At 49.1% G+C, this 14437-nt stretch overlaps 4 long non-coding RNA genes across 10 annotated transcripts; 2 read left to right on the forward strand and 2 right to left on the reverse strand.

Annotated features, from left to right (window-relative positions):
* Positions 1-1748: 1748 nt before the first annotated feature.
* On the forward strand, positions 1749-2318 carry LOC127464078 (uncharacterized). 2 transcript variants are annotated; one of them, XR_007901146.1, is made up of 3 exons: positions 1749-1889; positions 1994-2170; positions 2223-2318. It is a non-coding gene; the product is annotated as an uncharacterized LOC127464078 (long non-coding RNA). The 2 variants fall into 2 exon arrangements; XR_007901145.1 differs by having other exon boundaries at positions 1994-2117; positions 2171-2234.
* On the reverse strand, positions 1956-6038 carry LOC127464074 (uncharacterized). Of its 6 annotated transcripts, none has more exons than XR_007901142.1 (8): positions 5987-6038; positions 5826-5881; positions 5701-5741; positions 5546-5618; positions 3919-4579; positions 3782-3836; positions 3534-3705; positions 1956-2440 (listed from the first exon to the last, which is right to left on the reverse strand). It is a non-coding gene; the product is annotated as an uncharacterized LOC127464074 (long non-coding RNA). The 6 variants fall into 6 exon arrangements; XR_007901141.1 differs by having other exon boundaries at positions 5980-6038; XR_007901138.1 differs by having other exon boundaries at positions 5701-5881.
* A 1470-nt stretch (positions 6039-7508) lies between these two features.
* LOC127464077 (uncharacterized) lies at positions 7509-8535 on the reverse strand. The gene is made up of 4 exons (XR_007901144.1): positions 8081-8535; positions 7918-7991; positions 7766-7833; positions 7509-7580 (listed from the first exon to the last, which is right to left on the reverse strand). It is a non-coding gene; the product is annotated as an uncharacterized LOC127464077 (long non-coding RNA).
* A 1608-nt stretch (positions 8536-10143) lies between these two features.
* On the forward strand, positions 10144-13493 carry LOC127464075 (uncharacterized). The gene is made up of 6 exons (XR_007901143.1): positions 10144-10358; positions 10434-11560; positions 11671-11732; positions 11826-11875; positions 11982-12163; positions 13350-13493. It is a non-coding gene; the product is annotated as an uncharacterized LOC127464075 (long non-coding RNA).
* The last annotated feature ends 944 nt before the right edge of the window (positions 13494-14437 follow it).

Genomic DNA, 14437 nt, shown 5'->3' on the forward strand with positions numbered 1-14437 from the left:
CCTAACCCTAACCCTAACCCTAACCCTAACCCTAACCCTAACCCTAACCCTAACCCTAACCCTAACCCTAATGGCGCCCTAACCCTAACCCTAACCCTAACCCTAACCCTAACCCTAACCCTAACCCTAACCCTAACCCTAACCCTAACCCTAACCCTAACCCTAACCCTAAACCCTAACCCTAACCCTAACCCTAACCCTAACCCTAACCCTAACCCTAACCCTAACCCTAACCCTAACCCTAACCCTAACCCTAACCCTAACCCTAACCCTAACCCTAACCCTAACCCTAACCCTAACCCTAACCCTAACCCTAACCCTAACCCTAACCCTAACCCTAACCCTAACCCTAACCCTAACCCTAACCCTAACCCTAACCCTAACCCTAACCCTAACCCTAACCCTAACCCTAACCCCTAACCCTAACCCTAACCCTAACCCTAACCCTAACCCTAACTAACCCTAACCCTAACCCTAACCCTAACCCTAACCCTAACCCTAACCCTAACCCTAAACCCTAACCCTAACCCTAACCCTAACCCTAACCCTAACCCTAAACCCTAACCCTAACCCTAACCCTAACCCTAACCCTAACCCTAAACCCTAACCCTAACCCTAACCCTAACCCTAACCCTAACCCTAACCCTAAACCCTAACCCTAACCCTAACCCTAACCCTAACCCTAACCCTAACCCTAACCCTAACCCTAAACCCTAACCCTAACCCTAACCCTAACCCTAACCCTAACCCCTAACCCTAACCCTAACCCTAACCCTAACCCTAACCCCTAACCCTAACCCTAACCCTAACCCTAAACCTAACCCTAAACCTAACCCTAAACCTAACCCTAAACCTAACCCTAACCCTACCCCTAAACCCGACTGTAACCCCGAACCCTAATGCTACACCCTAACCTACCCCTAAACCCGACTGTAACCCTGAACCCTCATGCTACACCTAAACCTACCCCTAAACCCGACTGTAACCTATAACCCTAATGCTACACCTAAACCTACCCTTAAACCCGACTGTACCCCTAATCCTAAGGCTACACCTAAACCTACCCCTAAACCCGACTGTAACCCCTAACCCTAATGCTACACCTAAACCTACCCCTAAACCCGACTGTAACCCCTAACCCTAATGCTACACCTAAACCTACCCCTAAACCTGATTGTACCCCTAACCCTAAGGTTTAGGGGTAGGTTTAGGTGTAGTATAACTGTAACCCCTAACCCTAATGCTACACCTAAACCTACCCCTACACCTAACTTGAAACCTTAACCCTAAATCTAACTGTAAGCCTAATGCTGATTGTAACCCTCTCTCTAGGCCTAGGTCCAGGTTTAGGGTTAGAGTTAGGCTTAAGGTTTGGCCTAGGGTTAGGTGTAGTCTTAGGGTTAGGTTGTGGGTTAGGTCTAGGGTTGGGGTGATGGTTATGGTTACGGTTAGGTGTTAAATTAGGGTTCGGGTTGGCCTAGGGTTATGCGTTGGGTTGGGGTTTAAGCTAGGTTTAGATTTAGGTGTACGGTTAGGCCCAGGTGTAGGGGTAGGATTAGGGTTTGGGTTATTTATAAGGCTAGGCGTAGTCCTTCCCCTCGGGGAAGCTGTGGGGTTTGGGCTAGGGTTTGGCTTACAGGTAGGCCTAGGGTTAGGGTTTGGGATAGGTGTAAGCCTAGGGTTGATGGGTGGTTGTTTTTGTGTTGTGAGGTGTGTTTGTGTTGTTATTTGGGTGCATTTTTATGTATTTTTATTAATTTTTATTAAAAATTAATTTTATGTTCAGTTCAATGATTGTCCACAAGGTGGCAGCAGTTCGATTAATTTTCAGTTGCAATTACGGGTTTTTTTCAGCAGGTGGCGCTGTTAAGAAGGTTTTTTTAAATGCAGTTCCTTTTTTCCGTCAGCAGGTGGCGCAGTTATGAATTTTTTTAAATGCAGTTCCTATTTTTCCGTCAGCAGGTGGCGCAGTTATGAATTTTTTTAAATGCAGTTCCTGTTTTCCGTCAGCAGGTGGCGCAGTTATGATTTTTTTTTAACTGCAGTTCCTGTTTTCCGTCAGCAGGTGGCGCAGTTATGAATTTTTTTAAAATGCAGTTCCTGTTTTCCGTCAGCAGGTGGCGCAGTTATGAATTTTTTTTAAAATGCAGTTCCTGTTTTCCGTCAGCAGGTGGCGCAGTTATGAATTTTTTTTAAATGCAGTTCCTGTTTTCTGTCGGCAGGTGGCAGCATTTCATGAGAAATATATGTGCAATTCCTTTTCTATGTCACCAGGTGGCAGTGTTGTGATGCGATTTTTGACTTATTAGATTTTTTTTTGTTTTATAACTGTATTTATTGCTGCAGGTTTTTTGGAAAATTGGATAATTGGCTTGTAATTGCTGAGTGGCTTGAAAATTTACTTGTGTAATTCAGTGAAAATTAAAATCAGGAGAAGAACCTAAGAGAAATAAAATCAGGAGAAGAGCCTAAGAGAAATAAAATCAGGAGAAGAGCCTAAGAAAATTAAAATCAGGAGAAGAGTCTAAAAAAATTAAAATCAGGAGAAGAGCCTAAGAAAATTAAAATCAGGAGAAGAGTCTAAGAGAAATGAAATCAGGAAAAGAGCCTAAAAAAATTAAAATCAGGAGAAGAGCCTAAGAGAAATAAAATCAGGAAAAGAACCTAAGAAAATTAAAATTAGGAGAAGAGCCCAACAGAATTAAAATCAGGAAAAGAGCCTAAAAAAATTAAAATCAGGAGAAGAGCCTAAGAGAAATAAAATCAGGAAAAGAACCTAAGAAAATTAAAATTAGGAGAAGAGCCCAACAGAATTAAAATCAGGAGAAGAGCCTAAGAAAATTAAAATCAGGAGAAGAGTCTAAAAAAATTAAAATCAGGAGAAGAGTCTAAAAAAATTAAAATCAGGAGAAGAGTCTAAAAAAATTAAAATCAGGAGAAGAGTCTAAGAGAAATAAAATCAGAAGAGCCTAAAAGAATTAAAATCAGGAGAAGAGCCTAAAAAAATTAAAATCAGGAGAAGAGCCTAAAAAAATTAAAATCAGGAGAAGAGCCTAAAAAAATTAAAAACAGGAGAAGAGCCTAAAAAAATTAAAATCAGGAGAAGAGCCTAAAAAAATTAAAATCAGGAGAAGAGCCTAAAAAAATTAAAAACAGGAGAAGAGCCTAAGAGAAATAAAATCAGGAGAAGAGTCAAAAAGAATTAAAATCAGGAGAAGAGCCTAGGAAAATTACAATCAGGAGAAGAGACTAAGAGAAATAAAAAGAGGGAGAAGTGAGTAAGAGAATTAAAAGCAAGAGAAGAGATTAAGAGCATTAAAATCAGGAGAAGAGCCTAAGAGAATTAAAATCAGGAGAAGAGACTACAAGAATTAATAGCAGGAGAAGAGCCTAAGAGAAATAAAAGCAGAATATGAGACTAAGAGAATTAAAATCAGGAAAAGAGACTAAGAGAAATAAAAGCAAGACAAAATTAGAGGGCATTTCTAAAGCTGCAGTGCATCCCCGCTTCTCATGCTGCCTCCCCGACTCACCTCCAATGCCCGGATGCTCCCAAGAGTTACCTGGATGACACCTGCCAGCACTAAAGCTCAGTGCCTCATTGCTCATCCTTTTAAATCTCGGAGATTGCACACGAGGACAGCCCAAGATGACCAATCTGGGTCAGTCGCCCCATCGTGAGGTCATGGGGTTTCTCCAACTCAACTACAAGGAAAAAAATCATAAGTGATATGTGAGTTGTGTGGCACGGGGCTCCAACCCCAGTGATCCCCCTACTCACCAGCACCCTGGCTCTGACCGGAGTCCGACACTGTGGTTGTCACCTTCCGGAATACCTGAGTGAGTGAGACAGAAAATGAGAAGGCATCTCTAAAGCTGCAGTGGATCCCCGCTCCTCCTGCTGCCTCCCCGACTCACCTACAAGGCTCCTCTCTCTTCAGCTGCTCCCAAGATCGCCCCTGCAAATGAAATGGGCAAATGCTCAAACACTCAGCTCTCAAACATTTAGGGATTGCTCACAACGAAAGACAAAAACCTCTAAACCCTAGACACTGGTTCCTACTCTACCTAGCTGGGACTCCATACACCCAAGCAGGGCATCACAAGGCCATCCTGCTCACAGACTGGACAGACTCTGAGCAATATTCTATCTACGCACTGATCCACGTAGCAAAGCAGAGCAGTTCCAGGCTGACCCCAAGTGACACACCCCACACTTGTGACAACACACACCACGTGACACAATTAAGAGACGAAGGACACAAAACACAGACGAGACAAAGGACATGACACAGACTGGAACTGCTCTGCCCGGCACACGGGAATCCAATGATAAAAAGTAAGCCCTTCCTTTGATGCGTACAAATAATCTGTTATAGGATATCCCTTGCACCGGACTAATTTCAAAAACCCTTCCAGGCAAGGCACATATACTTGCACTGACTCCCAGCCCCTCTCTGGGTCTTTGCCCTGCACTTATCTTTCCGAGAGCCAGGGATGCCAATCCAGTTTTGATGCAGACGAGGGGCACCTGGGCTGGCTCAGAGGTTCCTGCCATCGTCAGACTACTCGGAGTCAACTGCCAGAAAGAAAACCAGACACCATATGTGAGTAGTGTGGCACGTGGCCCCAGCCCCTATGACCCCTCTACTCGCTGTCACTGAGGCAGGGCCTCGGGTTGCTGGCTCTGACTGGAGTCGGACAATGTGCTGTCATCTTCTGGGATACCTGAGTGAGTGAGAGACAAAATTAGAGGGCATCTCTAAAGCTGCAGGGGATCCCCACTCCTCCTGCTGCCTCCCTGACTCACCTACAAGGCTCCTCTCTCTTCAGCTGCTCCCAAGACCGCCCCTGCAAATGAAATGGGCAAATGCTCAAACACTCAGCCCTCCAACATTTAGGGATTGCTCACAACGAAAGACAAAAACCTCTAAACCCTAGACACTGGTTCCTACTCTACCTAGCTGGGACTCCATACACCCAAGCAGGGCATCGCAAGGCCATCCTGCTCACAGACTGGACAGACTCTGAGCAATATTCTATCTACGCACTGATCCACGTAGCAGGGCAGAGCACTTCCAGGTTGACCCCAAGTGAGATACCCCACACCTGTGAGGACACACACCACGTGACACAATTAAGAGACGAAGGACACAAAACACAGACGAGACAAAGGACATGACACAGACTGGAACTGCTCTGCCCTGCACATGTGAATCCAGTGATACAAAGTAAGCCCTTCCTCTGATGCATCCAAATAACCTGTTCCAGGATACCCACTGCACTGGACTAATTGCAAAAATCCCTCCAGGCCAGGCACAGACTTGCACCCACTCCCAACCCCTCTCTGGGTCTTTGCCCTGCACTTATCTTTCTGAGACCCGGGGATGTGAATCCATCTTTGATGCAGACGAGGGGCACCTGGGCTGGCTCAGACGTTCCTGCCATCATGAGACTACTAGGAGTCAACTGCAAGAAAGAAAACCAGACACCAGATCTCAGTAGTGTGGCACGTGGCCCCAGCCACCATAATCCCTCTACTCACTCTCACCGAGGCAGGGCCTCGGGTTGCTGGCTCTGACTCGAGTCGGACAATGTGCTGTCATCTTCTGGGTTACCTGAGTGAGTGAGAGACAAAATTAGATGGCATCTCTAAAGTTGCAGCGGATCCCTGCTCCTCCTGCTGCCTCCCTGACTCACCTCCAATGCTCATCTGCTCCCAAAGATTACCTCGATGGCACCTGCAATCAAAAAGCTTAATCCTTCATTGCTGATCCTTTTAATACTCAGAGATTACCTACAAGGACAGCTCCAGGGGACCAAACCGTGTCCATCTCCTCATTGTGAGTTGCCTTCGGCCCTGTCAGGCTGTCTACATCTCCTGCAAAAAAAAACCAGAGGCAAATGTGAGTACTGAGATACTGCCCAAGAGTTTGCTGCCCCCATGGCAGTTTCTGTCTGACAGCCATTGACCGTGACCTCTTACAGGCAGGGTCCCCATCACGTTGGACTGCACGTCAGAAGTCGGTGCACTGCCTGGAAAACAAAAAAACAAGTATGTACACAGATTCACCACAAGTACACCGCCTGCAAAAGAGTAGCTAGTTTTGTCCTGCAGTCCCTGCTCACCTTCCTCACCAGGCTCACCTTCCCTCTAGTGCCTATCGTCTGCTGGGCCGAGGGCTCTGCATCTTAAAAAAAACCCAAAAAAACAAAACTAAACCACCAAACCATCCAAATGATCAAATAAACCTCAGGCCAAAAGTCATGTCTTGGCTCTGACCTTACATGAGAACCCACTTTCTGACTGTGCTCCTCCAGCCTCTTCTGTTCTTCTCTGCTTTACATCCAGTTCCTCTGACGCTGCAAAGAAATGAGTTACCAAAGTCAGCCACATAGACAGGGAGACCTTAACTGCTGTGCAATTCTAATTTCTCCTTAGACAAGTCCTCTGGGGTCCAAAGACAACCTGCACAAACATACACTGCCCTAACTTTAAGACCCTCCCCTCAGTGGCTGTGCCTATCCACAGGTTAACCAGAAAGTCTCCTTTCTACTCCACCTACCCCCAAGTCTGCACTGCAGGGCAGAGCAGTTCCAGGCCCAACACAAACTCCAAGGACACATTTCCAGACAAGTGCTGTGGTGCAATGAGGAGAGAGAACTCTGAGAAAGGAACGACGCCAAAAATGGATGTGCTGCCGCACGAGAAGACAGAGGATACGGCGAGACTGAACGGAGGAGGCTCTGAGGAGCCTGAAAAGACACCCTAACAGAATGGCCTGGGACAAGAACTGCCTACAAAATTGCTAAGATGGATGGGAGACAAGGCTATGTTCAGAATCTTCTTAGATTCTCACAAGTCCCGGGCGGGATGACAAGAGATGACTGCACGGCACAGCTACTGATACAACCTGTAAGGAGGCTGTAAAAGACACCTGACCTGACACTTCTCAGATGCGATTCCGATGCACGTCCAAGCTAGTGAGCCAAAGAACGGATGGTATGGGCACTGAGCTGGGCAGTGCAGAGGTTCAAGACCCTAGGAATGATGCCTTGGCATCTCAGATAAGAACTCTGAGGGCAGAAAGCAAATATGTGGTGACTGTGAATAGGAAGACACAAAACACAGACTGGACAAAGGACACGACACAGACCTGAACTGCTCTGCCCTGCACATCCTACTCCATGATGAAAAGTAAACTGCTCCTCCTATGTGTGCCAAGGGCCTCTTAGGGCAGACCCTTTCCCCTCTGCTCATTTGAAATCCCTCCCTCCTAACCATAAAACTGGACCCAGCTCTCATCCCCTCTCCAGATGGGAGCCCTCCACTTATCTTTCCCACAGCTGGGGATGTGAATCCATCTTCGATGCCAAGGAAGGACGCCCGGCTGGCTCAGAGGGTCCTGTGATCCCTGACTTGGTTGCTGTGAGAAAGAAAACTGGAATTGAGACAAGAGTTCAGCAGCACGTGGGAGATAACCCCGCAATTCGCTACTCACCATCCCCTGAGCTGAGAGGTTCTCAGGTCACTGGCTCCGACCCCAGTCAGAGGCTGCTGCCGTCACCGTGTGCCGTACCTGGGGGAGTGAGAAAAAAAGTTACGTGGTGTTTCTGAAAGTAAGGGAGACCCCAGCACCTCCTCGCTACCTCCCCGACTCAACCTCAATGCTCCTCCTTTGCCAAACACAGGCTGGATGGCACCTGCAACTGGAAAATGTCCAGCCTTAATTGATGACCCTCGTAGTACTAGGAGATTACTCACAAGGACAGCTGAAGACCATCAAACCTAACTGGCAGGTGGCTGCGGCCCTCTGAGGCTGCACACATTCTCTGCAAAGTAAAAAAGCCAAAGGCAAATGTACACACTGAGATACTGCCTGAAAGGATGGCTTTCCTGGGGTAGCTCCTACCTACCTCTCCTCCACAGTGACCTCTTACCGGCAGGGGCCCTGAAGCACTGGACTGTCTGTTAGAAGGTGGCAGAACCCCTGGAAAACACAACAAACAAAGCATGTGCACAGATTCACCACACCACCTGTAAAAGACCATTTACTTCTGTCCTGGAGTCAATGCTCACCTTGCTCACCGGGACTCACCCAGATCACCTCCCCTCCGGTGCCTAGAGCCTCCTGGGGCCAGGGCTCTGCAGCTGAAAACAAAGAAAAAACAAACCAGAAAAACAAAACCCTTAACACCGTGAGTAAACATGGAGCCAAAAGCCACATCTTTGCACTGACATCAGGTGATGACCCACCTTCTTGCTCTGCTCCTCTGGCCTCTGTTCTGTTCAACTCTGCTTTACACCCTGTCCCTCTGACATGGTAAAGAAACCCTAACCAAAGTCACCCAGATACATGGGGAGAGCTGAAAGAGTCTCCCTTCTCTTTAGACAAACCACCCAGGGTCACTGCCTGCAGCCAAAGACTGCGCCTGTAATCGCGCAGAATATCTGGGTGAACGAGAGGAAAACTTAAGTGGCACATCTGAAAAGTCAGTGGATGCCTTCACAGGCATTTAGGGGGCTCCTGGACACTGCTTTCCACACATACTCCCTTCAAAACGCCCCTGGCAATTCCTAAGCTGGCACCCCAGCCCTTCCTCCAGCTCTGGGCTGTAACCCCCCACTGACTACTTGCAAACCTGGGTGTCTGTAGTCAGCTTCAACACAGAGCAGCTTCACCTGAGGACTGGATAACACTGGTGAAAAAATGCCAAGCTGCAGTTGAGATGATCAAGAGATCCCAAAAGATGCAAGGCCTCTAAGGGAAAGAAAAAAAGATAACACATTACAAAAGCATCTTACCAGTATGGAACACAAAAATATTAAGTTTAAAAGCCCTGCATTTGAGTGTAATCCTCTTCATTGCCATATACATCTCTGCTTGCTTGGATGCCACAGCTGATGCTTCAATAAAGCAGGAATAGCTTGAAAAGTCCCATTCAATGAACGAAAGGGAGAGCTCCTACCCCTTTGAAGCCCAGCTGCTGAATGACCTCCCTGAGCAAAGGCTGGGGTTAATATACCCCTGACCGTGTCCACCTCCCTTCCCGTGAGGCCCCGGGGGAAAGGGAGCAGCCCAATCCCAGACGGTATAAAAGCTCTGGGAGCAGCAGCACCTGAGTGGCATCTCTGACTTAAAATCAGAATGGGTGAAGAGCATGATGGAGAAAAGGACTCTTAATGCGAGTAGGTATTGTAGTTGGTATTGGGTTTAGAGTTCGTATGGGATTAGCACGTGGGCTGGGGCGCCGGGGGAGTGGGGGCGCCGGGGGAGCTGGAAGCGGAGCTGGGGCGGCGGGAGCCTGGAGAGGGGCGGGCTGGGGCTCCGCGGTGTGGCCGCGTCCTACCTGCGGGACGAGGGTGATCCTGGCGGTACCGGAACGGGGCACGGGGGGGACCGGAGGGAGCCCCCGGGGATGCCGGGACCCTCCCGGGGTGTCGGGCTGAGCCCCCGGGGATGCCAGGACCCTCCCGGGGTGTCGGGCTGAGCCCCCGGGGATGCCGGGACCCTCCCGGGGTGTCGGGCTGAGCCCCCGGGGATGCCGGGACCCTCCCGGGGTGTCGGGCTGAGCCCCCGGGGATGCCGGGACCCTCCCAGGGCGCTTCGCGACGGGGGATGTGGAGTGAGGTAATTACGGGAATCAGGAAGTGCTTCCACGGACCCGCGCCCGGTTCGGTGGCTGTGCCGAGGTTTGAACCGGGAAAGAGCCGCTGTCCTGCGGTGAGGACCGGGGCAAAATGGCCTTGCAATGAGACTGGGGAGATTCGGATTAGGAAAAAATTGGGCGGTCCCACATTGGAACAGGCTGCCCAGGGAGGTGGTGGAGTCACCGTTGCTGCAGGTGTTCAAGTGGTGTCTGGATCTGGCGCTGGGTGACGGTTTAGGGGTTACAGTGACAGTGTTTGGGAATAGTTGGGCCGTGATGCCGAAAGACTCGGTCTGAAAAACTGCTCGGAGACTTTTGTATTTTTAAATAGTAAGGTAATTGTTTATTTAACACTGGGAGCAAGCCAGCTTGTGCTTAATTTTTCTTAATTAATTAATTAATTACTCACAATCTGTACTCTTTTGATTATGGTACTTAATTTATACCACAACCAGAAATTGAGTAATGATAGCAAAAAAAAAAGCAGGACCTTTTCCAGTTATAGGTGCCATCCAACCTGCCTTTAGCAAAGGAGGAGCATTGAGGTTGAGTCAGGGAGGTAGCGAGGAGGTGCTGGGGTCTCCCTTACTTTCAGAAACACCACGTAACTTTTTTTCTCACTCCCCCAGGTACGGCACACGGTGACGGCAGCAGCCTCCGACTGGGGTCGGAGCCAGTGACCTGAGAACCTCTCAGCTCAGGGGACAGTGAGTAGCCAATTGCGGGGTTATCTCCCACGTGCTGCTGAACTCTTGTGTCAGTTTCTGTTTTCTTTCTCACAGCGACCGAGTCAGGGATCACAGGACCCTCTGAGCCAGCCGGGCGTCCTTCCTTGGCATCGAAGATGGATTCACATCCCCAGCTGTGGGAAAGATAAGTGGAGGGCTCCCATCTGGAGAGGGGATGAGAGCTGGGTCTGGTTTTATGGTTAGGAGGGAGGGATTTTCAAATGAGCACAGGGGAAAGGGTCTGCCCTAAGAGGCCCTTGGCACACATAGGAGGAGCAGTTTACTTTTCATCATGGAGTAGGATGTGCAGGGCAGAGCAGTTCAGGTCTGTGTCGTGTCCTTTGTCCAGTCTGTGTTTCGTGTCTTACAATTCACAGTCACCACATATTTGCTTTCTGCCCTCAGAGTTCTTATCTGAGATGCCAAGGCATCATTCCTAGGGTCTTGAACCTTTGCACTGCCCAGCTCAGTGCCCATACCATCCATTCTTTGGCTTACTAGCTTGGACGTGCATCGGAATCGCATCTGAGAAGTGTCAGGTCAGGTGTCTTTTACAGCCTCCTTACAGGTTGTATCAGTAGCTGTGCCGTGCAGTCATCTCTTGTCATCCCGCCCGGGACTTGTGAGAATCTAAGAAGATTCTGAACATAGCATTGTCTTCCATCCATCTTAGCAATTTTGTAGGCAGTTCTTGTCCCAGGCCATTCTGTTAGGGTGTCTTTTCAGGCTCCTCAGAGCCTCCTCCGTTCAGTCTCGCCGTATCCTCTGTCTTCTCGTGCGGCAGCACATCCATTTTTGGCGTCGTTCCTTTCTCAGAGTTCTCTCTCCTCATTGCACCACAGCACTTGTCGGGAAATGTGTCCTTGGAGTTTGTGTTGGGCCTGGAACTGCTCTGCCCTGCAGTGCAGACTTGGGGGTAGGTGGAGTAGAAAGGAGACTTTCCAGTTACCCTGTGATAGGCTTAGCCACTCAGGGCAGGGCCTTAAAGTGAGGGCAGTGTTGGTTTGTGCAGGTTGCCTTTGGACCCCAGAGGGCTTGTCTAAGGAGAAGTGACAATTGCACTGCAGTTAAGGTCCCCCTGTCTATGTGGCTGACTTTGCTAACTCATTTCTTTGCAGCGTCAGAGGAACTGGATGTAAAGCAGAGAAGAACAGAAGAGGCTGGAGGAGCACAGTCAGAAGGTGGGTTCTCATGTGAGGTCAGAGCCAAGACATGACTTTTGGCCCTAGGTTTACTTGATCATTTGGATGGTTTGGTGATTTAGTTTTGGTTTTTTTGGGTTTTTTTTAAGATGCAGAGCCCTCGGCCCAGCAGACGATAGGCACTAGAGGGAAGGTGAGACCGGTGAGGAAGGTGAGCAGGGACTGCAGGACAAAACTAGATGCTTTTTTGCAGGCGGTGTACTTGTGGTGAATCTGCATACATGCTTGTTTTTTTGTTTTCCAGGCAGTGCACTGACTTCTGACGTGCAGTCCAACGTGATGGGGACCCTGCCTGTAAGAGGTCACAGTCAAGGGGTGTCAGACAGAAACTGCCATGGGAGCAGCATAATCTTGGGCAGTATCTCAGTACTCACATTTGCCTTTGGGGGTTTTTTTGCAGGAGATGTAGACAGCCTGACAGGGCTGAAGCCAACTCACAATGAGGAGATGGACACGGTTTGGTCCCCTGGAGCTGTCCTTGTAGGTAATCTCTGAGTATTAAAAGGATCAGCAATGAAGCACTGAGCTTTTTTGATTGCAGGTGCCATCCGGGTAACCTTTGGGAGCAGATGAGCATTGGAGGTGAGTTGGGGAGGCAGCAGGAGGAGCGGGGATCCACTGCAGCTTTAGAGATGCCTTCTCATTTTGTCTTTCTCTCGCTCAGGTATCCCAGAAGATGACAGCACATTGTCCAAGTCTGGTCAGAGCCAGTGACACGAGGACCTACCTCAGTGACAGTGAGGAGAGGGATCATGGGGGCTGGGGCCATGTGCCACACTGCTGAGATATGGAGTCTGGTTTTCTTTCTCGTAGTTGACTCCGAGTACTCTCACGATGACAGGAACCTCTGAGCCAGCCCAGGTGCCCCTCCTGTGCATCAAAGATGGATTCACATCCCCGGGTCTCGGAAAGATAAGTGCAGGGCAAAGACCCAGAGAGGGGTTGGGAGTCAGTGCGAATCTGTGCATTGCCTATAAGGATTTTTGCAATTAGTCTGGTGCAAGGGGTATCCTGGAACAGGTTATTTGGACGCATCAAAGGAAGGGCTTACTTTGTATCATTGGATTCCCGTGTGCAGGGCAGAGCAGTTCCGGTCTGTGTCACGTCCTTTGTCTCGTCCATGTTTTGTGTCCTTCGTCTCTTAATTGTGTCACATGGTGTGTGTCCTCACAGGTATGGGGTGTCTCACTTGGGGTCAGCCTGGAACTGCTCTGCCCTGCTCCGTGGATCAGTGGGTAGATAGAATATTGCTCAGGGTCCCACATCAACATGTCAGTTCCTTCAGACAGTCGAGCCGATGGCTGTACGGTCCTGCCGGATGGAGCAGGTGTCCATAACTCATGTGCAATCATTATAGCTGAGTGTTGTAGAGCTGATGGTACTTGGATAGCAGGGCCTATACAGGGTAAGTAGGGGGATTGTTGTGTTCTGGCAGATGCAAGTGCTAAATGCAGGGAATGATTCTCGGTTTCATTTCTTTTAGCTGACTAAGAAAATAATCCGGTCCCACAGTCAGTCTGAGAAAGTCAAAGTCACGGGCCAATGAGAATGTAAACAGGCTCAGTGCCATTCGGGGACGGTGACCAACGGGCAAGTATTACACGGGGCAGCACCATCAAGCACGTACCTTTGTGTTCTGTAGGTCTGGCGGGAGCAAATTCCAGAATCAGACAAGGCTTCGAGGCAAACTGGGGCAGTAGCAAAGAGGAGGACAGGGATGACTTTTATCGTCCAAGTGTCATTTTCTGTCGTGGATGGAAAATTTGAGGCAAGTCAGGGAGGCAGCAGGAGGAGCGGGGATCCACTGCAGCTTTAGAGATGCCCTCTAATTTTGTCTCTCGCTCACTCAGGTATCCCAGAAGATGAGAGCCACAGTGTCCGACTCCAGTGAGAACCAGCGACCCGAGGACCTGCCTGGTTGAGAGTGAGTAGAGGGATCATGGGGGCTGGGGCCACGTGCCACACTACTGAGATCTGGTGTCTGGTTTTCTTTCTCGCAGTTGACTCCGAGTAGTCTGATGATGGCAGGAAGCTCTGAGCCAGCCCAGGTGCCCCTCCTGTGCATCAAAGATGGATTGGCATCCCCTGCTCTCGGCAAGATAAGTGCAGGGCAAAGCCCCAGAGAGGGGTTGGGAGTCGGTGCAAGTCTGTGCCTCACCTGGAGGGATTTTTGAAATTAGTCCGGTGCAAGGGGTATCCTATAACAGGTTATTTGGACGCATCAAAGGAAGGGCTTACTTTTTATCATTTGATTCCCGTGTGCAGGGCAGAGCAGTTCCAGTCTGTGTCACATTCTTTGTCTCGTCCGTGTTTTGTGTCCTTAGGGTTCTTGCATCTTGCCCTCGAGGGGCTCATGGGAAGCATCAGGCATCATTCTTAGGTTCTTGAAGTCTTCTCTGTGTAGCCGAGTACCGAAGTTGTCACTTGCTTCATTTGCAGGTTCAGGCCTTCTTTGGAATCACATCTCTGACTGTTATGGTCAGACCTCTTTGAAGGCCTCATTCCAGGCCATATCATCACTGATGCTCTCCAGCCATCCCTCATAAAGCAGGAGGACTTGTTTTCCACATCATTCCTTTCTTAGCTTCCGAACGTGGCGACATCGTACATCCATCGTCAGGGTTTTGACAGGCACTTATGACCAATCATCTCATTAGCGTCTTTATTTTTCAGGATCCTTTGAGCCTTGTCACGTTATCACAGTAGTCCCGTAGGTCATGCTTTTCCACAGCATCTCAATTCTTACAATCTAATCTTGTCAAAGCGAGGTTTGTCTCTTAATTGTGTCAGACGGTCTGTGTTGTCACGGGTACGGGATGTCTCACTTGGGGTCAGCCTGGAACTGCTCTGCCCTGC

This window comes from Manacus candei, unplaced genomic scaffold, assembly GCF_025592945.1.
Source record: "Manacus candei isolate 608988 ecotype Guabito, Panama unplaced genomic scaffold, ASM2559294v1 h1tg000190l, whole genome shotgun sequence".
NCBI classification, from domain to species: Eukaryota; Metazoa; Chordata; class Aves; order Passeriformes; family Pipridae; genus Manacus; species Manacus candei.